This window comes from Odontomachus brunneus, unplaced genomic scaffold (assembly GCF_010583005.1).
Source record: "Odontomachus brunneus isolate Ranch 3 - 2012 unplaced genomic scaffold, Obru_v1 Obru_scaffold_085, whole genome shotgun sequence".
Taxonomy (NCBI): domain Eukaryota; kingdom Metazoa; phylum Arthropoda; class Insecta; order Hymenoptera; family Formicidae; genus Odontomachus; species Odontomachus brunneus.
Window position 1 is genome coordinate 1,006,193 of NW_022639535.1, and position 9,582 is coordinate 1,015,774.

Consider the following 9,582-nt stretch of genomic DNA (forward strand, 5'->3'; position numbering starts at 1 on the left):
TTAGCATTCGCTAGTAGACGTCGGGTAGTCGAAAGGCTCGAAAGATTTTACTTAAAATACAAATTAAATTCTATATACATTCGCTACGTCTTTCGCGTAGTATAAATCACGTTTACAATACAAAATGTCGTTTTGACGCGGTGAAAGGATGCGGGAGATCCTTTCACAGCTCGCGAGGATCAGACTCCAGAATGCGAAATGGAATAACGACACTCGACTCGCCGTCGCGCTACCCTCGGCGCAGTCTCTCGTCGCCAACGTCCGGAAAGTTATGTCGAAATGTAAAGTATTTCGCTAATTGCCCCACTTATCCAAAGTAGCTTTACTCTGCTACCACTTGAGGCATCCCGACTACTTTTCTAGAATATTCGAATCTTGAAAAATAAAAATTGGATCGTCACTGACGACGTGCTTTAAAATTAGGCGAATTTCACGAAACTACCGTCATAATTCCCGCTATTGCAGAGAAAGCGATATTTCGTAAAAATGCGCTCAGTTATTTGAATGACTTAAAGTAGCATTTATTCGAGAGTCATTACTTAAACAACGTTTATTCGTTTATTATATATTACTTAACAAATTAGTGTGTAGGATTTTAAAATCTCGTTGTGAAACCTACGCGACTTGCCTGTTCCACAAACGTATATAAACACATATACACGTGATTACGTGATTATAAATTATTATTCTAATTCTCGTCTCGTTAAAATCTTGCGTTCAGCAGCCAGATAACGAACTTGCTTTGTCGAATCAAAATGGGCGCGGAATAAAGCTGCCTGGCGCGTCGCGATTGTTCCGCTTTAAGTATCGCTTCGCATTAGCCACGACGAAGAAGCGAGCAATTTAAGTTATGGCCTGGCCCGACTGAGACTGCTCTCTTATCGCATTAACGTAGGAACTCCGTAAAATGCAGAAGAGCGGAGGGAAAGTACTCTGCTACACAACCGCGTCTAACGTCACTGTGTTCATTACAAGGAAGGATCTCACCAAACTCACCATTTACATTATGCTGTCGCATATAACACGCCACAGATGGTTGGATACATCTTGCAGAATCGCTCCCGGATTAGACTAACTTGCTCGTTTCGAAACTAAATAATTGTCAATTATGAAACCGGACTATGACACCCGGAAGCAAGGGATTTAAACAATAGATATTAATTATAATCAACAGTTTTAATTAGTTTGCAGAGAAAGAGATACATAAACAAAAATATTGAACGATAAATTGTTGAGAAAATGCCTATTTCGCGGGAAACACGTATTGCTCGCAAATTCTTACTAGATAGAAGCTTAGATGCAATATTCTCGTTTTCAGCGCTCTATGCCAGTGCAAATAACTTGCTAATAAGAAAAGTCATTTTCCATTAACGCGATTTATGGTCACCCAAGATGCAAACTGCTATACCCTTCCTATTTGATTAAGGATTTAATTGAAATATCGTTTTTCACGCGGCAGAAAATGTTTTCTTGAGATTGAGTTTCCTTCAGGATGTCTTTGCTTTTCTCTGATTGTTTTACGTGATCGCCTACGTGAGAGGATCTAACGGTATTACAAGAATTAAAAACAAATTGCAGATGTTCGTGTATTCGAAGAAAAAAAGGACAAGAAATATAGTAGATCGAATTATTTAATAAGTATAACAAATATAGGATTATTAATACATAGATGTAAATATATGTACAGTCATTCGAAAGGGGCGTTGAATAACATTAAATAAATTATATTCCACGTAACAGAAGTGAATTTTACACATTTTTTGTTGTGATTTTGCGCGTGGACGACAGACAGCAATCACTCAAGGAAATTCAAAAGTCTGTAACAATTATAAAAATAATTTTGTCGAAAAACCAGCGAAGTAAGTAATTTAATTGCGAAAGAAAAGTCGAAGGTTTTCCATTTTAGATATAGACGATATAGAATCGATTAGTGTACTTACTCGGTCTCATAAAAGGGTCAGCCAATATACGGCCCAGGATTATATGGTCCAGGCATATGCGGCCCAGGTATATGCGGCCCAGGTATATACGGCCCAGGATTATATGGTCCAGGATTATATGGTCCAGGTAATCCAGGTCTGTCAGGTCTACCAGGCCAAGTAGGGTAGAAATTCGGAAGTGCTTGTACATCGACAAGCAAAGCGCAAATTGCAACCAACAGCATCGCAATGCACACTCCAAACTTCATGATGAATATATTGTTCTGACGAAGAAACGAAAGATAACGTTATGCAAAGGCAAGATGGTAATCCGGCACTATTGACTTTTCGACAAGTTTGATGCGCGTGCAAGCGAAGGCAACTAATTTCCGACGTAACTGTTTAGCGATACAGAATTTCGAAACATCAGCAGACAGCGTTAAAGTATGTACGACTTGACTGACAACTGTTTGACGAGAAAAATATTTCTGCGTAAAATACCGGATATTATACAGATATATGTTTTATACTCAAAATGCAAGATTTAATATCGTAAAATAATCGGTAAGAAATTGTTCAGGAGTTAGAAACTAACGATTAATGTACTATACCTTATTCGGACAACAGCTAAAGTCGAACTGTCTTGTCTACGCATTTTACACGCTACTTATATATCATGCATAATGTGTGATTAAAGATATATCTATAGCAACATGCAAATAAAAAACTTCATATTATGAGCATAAGCTACGTAAATAACGCAATCTGCGGGTTTCCCCTAAGGTTTGACTTTATCGTGACTGTAACGACAGCCAGTGATAGCGATGAACTCGCTGATTCTTTCGTTGAATCATGAGATATGATTTCATTCGCGTCGCGTGTTAGTTAAAATTCATGTATTTCCCAAACGTATATACGCTCGGGGACTTTCTGAATTGGAATCTCCGAATTGGATTTCTTTTACCACGTCGCACACGATCTTTCCATTACCGATAGAATTCATATCTTTTTTGAGGAACGTTTTTTTCTTTTACAAAATAGCACACGGATATCAATATTATCGCATATATTGTATTATGTAACATTACTGTTCGAATTCTTTTATTTTGTATCTCTGTAAATACATTATTGTTACGCACGAAACCATGCAGTAACTGCGTAAACTTTGTGTAAAATTATACGTATTATTAACAGATGAAAAAAAAATGTTTTTATGAAATATATCGTTTGCGCAGATAAATTAAATTTACTGAGGAAAGAAAAATGGATATTTCTTTTTGTATATTAAATATGAATTTATAACAAATTGCTGTAGGAAGAGAATGAAATTACAAAAAAAATTTCAATGAAATCAGTTAGGCGAAAAATAGAAATGACAATGTTACTAAAACAAAGAATATACAGTAGAGTGTGCGATGATACAAATAATTGTGTAAACAAGTTAAAAAACACATTATGATGTGGGGAGAAAAAGCATTGCGTTAAAAGTACACAAAAGTATTTATTACAAAATATGTTCGAGCATATCTTTTAACATTGGAGAGGTTTTCTCGTAACCGAAGATATCGACGTGACTATGATTGGCACGAACCAAAAACTTTTACGGGGACATGAAATACAAGATGGCTGGTTTGGGGTCGTTTACTCGTTGATACGGAAGAGCTGGATAGTGCCTGACGAGAAAACCACGGCATTCCCTGAACCTGAGACTTTGGTGCTCATGGACATATTGGAGATTTTACAGTGTCTCATTGCTCTTAGCGCATATTGAGAGCAGAGACTAACCATAAATTATTAGTTCCATTCGCCGTTATAAAGATAGTATAGGTGTAGATATGGAAATATCGATAGCTATCTGAACGTGTTGCAATAATAATTAAAAACATAAACTATAAGAAAAACAGAAAACAAAACGATGTCGCCGTGCTATCATTTCAAATATTATGCGTTATATTCAATTACAAGATATTTACTATAACAATTCATCGCTCGATTAAAAGACAGAAAGAGAAAGCGCACACGGGGCGATGATATGTTTAAAATACGAATGTAATACTTTTACACTCACGCGGCACACATAACTTTCTTTCCCATTTCACGATCCAATGATACATTCTCTTTGTAGCTTTGCGGCGCAAAAAGATATACTCATACGATATAAACTCAATTACAGCGTGTCGTAACGAAAGTTGCGCTGCAAGCAACGTTTATGTTTCTTTTATTACAAAAGGACCTTTAGAAATTGCTCGCGCTAGATAAAACGAGATAAGCGCGTATTGTATTAAATTCTTACTTAATGTAACACGCTTGTATGTATACGCGTGAAGATTGCATTCCACATTTCCGTCAGAGTCGTCATAGTTCATCAGGGTATCGCAGCAATGACGTAAGAAGTTAATGTCGCAAATATAATGGTCAGTAATTACCTTATCGCCATTAAGTTAGTGTCCATGAGGAACGACATTTTATAGAGTCTCGTGGATTGAGGTTATTACCTATACCGAACAGCTATCCCGGCGAAATATTTTATGGAGCAGTTCAGTGGTAATGAAGGTGTTTACATGCGGGCAAGAAGGCGTCTCGCCGGGCGGTAGGTAATTAGGACACCCTCGTCTACCTACGCGATAGGCATTGCCAGAGGTAAATGCAGCGAGGCGCACATGGAGCTGGGAGCGAGGCGCACTCGTTATTTCGGGGCTTCCACTCGCCTAATGTATTAGCGTAATTAGCTTTATCAGATCTGCAGACAACGAGGAGTCACTCGTTTATAGGATCGCGACAACAGGGGCGACCGCCGGAACAGAGAGGAAAGTCGAAAGTAACGAAATTGCACAGGCTATTCGCAGATAGCAGACTGAAGAGAACACTAAAATACCTCGCATGGCCATATTTCTCATGTAGTACAAACCGCAGAAATGCATATCGTTGGATTTTATATTTTTCAGTTGGTATACGTTTATGCGATAATCAAAGAAGGGTTATATATAATGATAGCAATCGGTAAAGCAATAAATTGGAATTTTATTTATCTTAAGCTTTATTTATCTCGTAAAAAGATGTTTTTCAAGCAAAACATATGTTACATGGGCGTATATCGTATAATGAAAGAACACACGAATCATTGGTGTCAATAAATTATTTTAGTCGTGCGCAATCGACTTTGAAAGATATCAGCTATGTGGTCATTGTTTAGTCGCATCATTTCCCAAACTTTGGATTGAAAGGTCCTTGACCGGGAAAATTTGGGATTCCTTTCCAGCCTCCTGGAGGCGGTTGCTGAGGTGGAGCCCTGTACGCAAGGGCGACCATCACTGCCAAGAGCAGAGTGAAGATGAACAAGTGAAACTTCATATTGTCTTCCACGTTCCTGAGAACAAAAAAATATATGTCAAATTATATGACAAGTGACATCTAAAATAATAATGTAATAAAAAAATTATTATTTTACGATAAACTAAAGAGGAGTTTATATCTATCGTGCGATACATTTGATATTTAAAGTAAATATATGAGTCAGTATACGTTCAACTTACGTTCTCGCGCTGATATGCTGAAGAGGAATGATGTTATCTTCTCCGATTATGTCGTTTATATATGCACGTGCTGCGTCTTATCAAGCGTGTACATATAATCATGTGTATGCGGAATTCAATACATTACGTTAATGGGAAGTACTGTTTCTTATCTCATTTTTAGCTCTATATAATTATCTCATTTTTAGCTTCATATAAACGCGACGAACATATACACACATATATACGCGATAACAGAAAAGTTGTGAGAATCCCCGTTAGATATATATTTGCATTTCTTTCACTTTTTCTTTACTCTGAAAAATCTGTCACTTATACTCTTTCGTGGAAAATCGAATAATGTTAAATGACAACCGGCAGCTAAAAATATAGTCGGTAAATATATCTGAACTCGCATAAATCCGAAAATAGAATGTCAAAAAGTACGATTCTCGCTGCACGAAAATTAATGAGCTCTAAGCGAGCACATGCGCGGCATCAGTGCAAAAATTCACAAGAAAACTTTGCGCTTTATTTGATTCTTTTAGCAATCGGTTGAGACCGAACCGATTCTGAGAGTCTGCAGCGCCTTACCGCCACTCCCATAACCATCCACGTCCCTGCACCCCCTTTCCACCTGCACGATTGAACGTGAGCCCAACATCAGAATAAAACTACGACGAATTCTACCTCCATCACGTTAACGTTTCTCTTCCATCTTCTATCGCAGAGACCATTTATTTCGATCGTAACCAATGTCGTTTCGCAGTTCACTTCAAAGTGGAACGGGCTGCTTCTATCGTTATGGTAAAACACGACATCGTTGACGTTACGAGATGACTCATACTAAATCAGTGGTCAATTCTTTTTCTCTTAGCGAACATTTACGAAAAAGGAAATTCTGAGATATTATATATCAAGTATGTAACGTTAAACCGATGTCCATTCGCGCATCAGTGTCCAAATTTAGAAATCATCACAAATATCTCCGATAGTAAATATTCATACCGCGTCATAAAACATTGCTTTGACGAAGAAGAATTCACCTAGTTTTGCAAACGAGTGAGTCACTTTATCTTCGAGCGTATTTTCGTGACAGGTTCCAAGCGTTTGAATTTACGAGCAAATACGAAACTCGTGCTACTGAACACGATCTCGTTGAGTTGGCAAACTTTGAGGCATAACATTTATATTATCACGCATATTTTCATAAATAATCAAAGATGATTAAGATATGTACGAATATAATAACGAACATAATTCCAAACTTTAATAGCTCATCTTACTTTATCAGGAATAAATATAATACATAAAATGTAGAGATATACGGTACATACTGTTTATTGTTCCATATTTATGCTATATGTATATAGCATGTATATGTATATAGTATAAGAAAATATTCTGCACAAACTCCTTTTAAAACAATAGATTCTTCATTGTATTGGTAACTGTGGTAAATGAACAATTTTCGGCCTACGAAGCTGTGCACCTACTTTTGCTTTCTTTTGCTTCCATCGTAATTTTATCGGAACTATAAACGCTGTGGTTGCCATAATGATCAATAAGAATACGACGATATATAGACTCAGTCTCATATTGTGTATAATTCTGAAAATATAATATCTTTTTACAGAAAGCAGATATTTAGATAAATTGTTAATGCATTGGTCTCGGTTAGATTAATAATATTGACTTACGGATTTTCACGTCTAATTAAATGGCACTGTCGCACCGTCGTCCAGCAAATCTTACGAAACCCGTCGTGTTTAGATAGAACTTTGAGGCAATATTATTTCAGTATGAGGATTGATGTTCCACGAGTGGTCAAAGCTTGACTGGACCAACACTTGACAGCTTCTCGAGTCTATCCCTTTCAAGCTTACGATTCTCTCACTGTAGTATTAGTCCACGTTTTACGACGTGACAGATGCATGTTTATGTCACATAGACATCTGCTGCTCTTTGTTAGACGTCTTACTCAGTAACAAGCGGATATGCTTGTTTAACCGATTTGACTTTCGCATACACTCTCGCGCAATAAGAACAAATTGTGTGTACGTATATGACACGCATTCTACCTGTATCAATTTATTCATAAGAGCGCACAAATGACGCAGATTTTTACGACATGTCGTGATACGTCATAAAATGATGTTGACCGTCAATGAAACTTTTCCTCTATATAATCATACAATTACATCGTTTAATAAGATTACATTCTCTACATGATTGCAAAAATTGAATGCGACTTGTGAGCATACCAATTGCATTTTTGCAACAACAGAGCAGCGCCAGATGGAACAAGTTCAGAGTCTAAATTTCTAATCATCAAGATAATCACAAACGCGAGTAATATTAAATCTGTCGATATTGAACGTTACGAATAGTGCCGAATAGTTGTGGTAGGTTGACACAACAGTCAAATAGTGTGATGACTTGATGTGTACAGGGCAAAATTTGTTGTGGCTCTACGAACGAATGCGATTGCAGTTTGAATGCAATCACGTTACTTTCTCTCTCTCTCTCTCTCTCTCTCTCTCTCTATATATATATATATATATATATATATATATATATATATATATATATGTGTGTGTGTGTAGAACGCACGCGTAGCGCGCATAGATACCATGTATATAGAATACATTTCAATCGGTACGAAGTTTCATCTCACGATGAAATAAATAATGAAACGCGCAGCGCGACCAATAAAATCTTAGAGCGATACGACGTTGAACCTTCTTACAGACGCTCGCTACCCAACGATCCCGAGTTTTCTCGACGTGGCGCGCGTTCGTACCTATCTACGGAAAAACGTGACGAGTATCATCGACTTTGGAAAACACTTTCGTCCAGGCGTACTGCAGTTTCCCAGTAGAAGCTTTCGTTGGAACGGTAGCGACCCTACGTTACGTCGAGAACGCGCATTCGGCGCGGAAACATTTCCTGCCCCTCCAGCCGATAGGAATCGACGGGCGAAAAAGGGAGAAATAGAGAGAAAGAGAGGGAGGGGGGAAGGAAAGATAGAGAAAGGAGGTGTAAAAGGGAGTTCGAATACAGCCGTGAGAAAGACAGGGAGATGAAACGACGACGATCGCTATATGTGGCCTGAAACTGGCAGGCGAAGGGGGTGAGCGGTTCCCTCGGGAGCTTGCTCGGCTCCCGCATGTTACGGCACCGTCTCCACGGCGCGATCTATCGCCCCATTGACCGCCACTCCATTATCAGGATAGTAATGCCGTAACCTCGTATCCGTAACCCTGCCCTACTCGTGTCGCTCTGCGCCTTAGCTTAGCCTGGAATTCACAGCGAGGTCGTCCTTTCGCTGGTTTATCGGAATAACCCTTCGTTACAGTCGCCCGGAGGAGATCGCGAGAATAATCGCAGTTCGCGCGGAACGTGTAGAAGGAGAGGCAAGGACGTCTACGGGACGCGATCCGCACGCGAAAAACTACCTCGGTAAAGTTCCCTCGCGTCTCGAAGTTGATCCAAAGTTGTTTTATGAAAGATCCATCTATCGTGGCTGCGCTACCCGGTTGAATCTTCTCTTGAATCAAAAACGTTAAACACTATGTTGGATGTTCCCATGTTCGAATTGTAAAGGCAAACATACGGCGCCGTACTTCATGAATTTTTGATCGAAATACGTGCGTAGTCATGCGCGTATTGTGCACGGCCGCGATAAATATTTAGCGAATTTACTGCCAGCGGCACACGGTATTGGTTTTTTCGCCTTTCGTTTGCGACTACGAACGGTTGGGCTTCATTGGGAAGAATAATCACAGTGATATATATAACTACGCAAACGCGCGAAAATTACTTCAACGCGCGGTGATCAGAGGAAATTTCACTCGTTGAATAGATTTGCGTTGATGTGCGTCGTAAAGAGCACACAAATAGACACAATCATACGAAATCATATCGGTATTGTAAAGAGAGGAAAGACGATAAAGAGGAAAGACTTTTTCTAGATTTGCGAAAACCTGATGTCACTATGTCACAAGTTGTTCACAGGCGTGCAGGCAGTTTACGGTTGCCCGAATTAATTACAGACCGCGTCTAATCCCGCAGCGAGCTGGAATCTGCTGCAGCTATAATTAAATTATACATGACTACTTTAACGATTACAAAGTTGACGGAAATGTTCC

The 9,582-nt window shown here is 38.7% G+C and overlaps 2 long non-coding RNA genes across 2 annotated transcripts; both read right to left on the bottom strand.

The window, feature by feature from the left end:
• Positions 1–1,613: 1,613 nt before the first annotated feature.
• On the bottom strand, positions 1,614–2,583 carry LOC116847905. The gene is made up of 3 exons (XR_004378851.1): positions 2,531–2,583; positions 1,941–2,203; positions 1,614–1,817 (listed from the first exon to the last, which is right to left on the bottom strand). It is a non-coding gene; the product is annotated as an uncharacterized LOC116847905 (long non-coding RNA).
• A 4,171-nt stretch (positions 2,584–6,754) lies between these two features.
• LOC116847907 lies at positions 6,755–7,318 on the bottom strand. Its single transcript, XR_004378852.1, has 2 exons — positions 7,132–7,318; positions 6,755–7,042 (listed from the first exon to the last, which is right to left on the bottom strand). It is a non-coding gene; the product is annotated as an uncharacterized LOC116847907 (long non-coding RNA).
• Between the last annotated feature and the right edge of the window lie 2,264 nt (positions 7,319–9,582).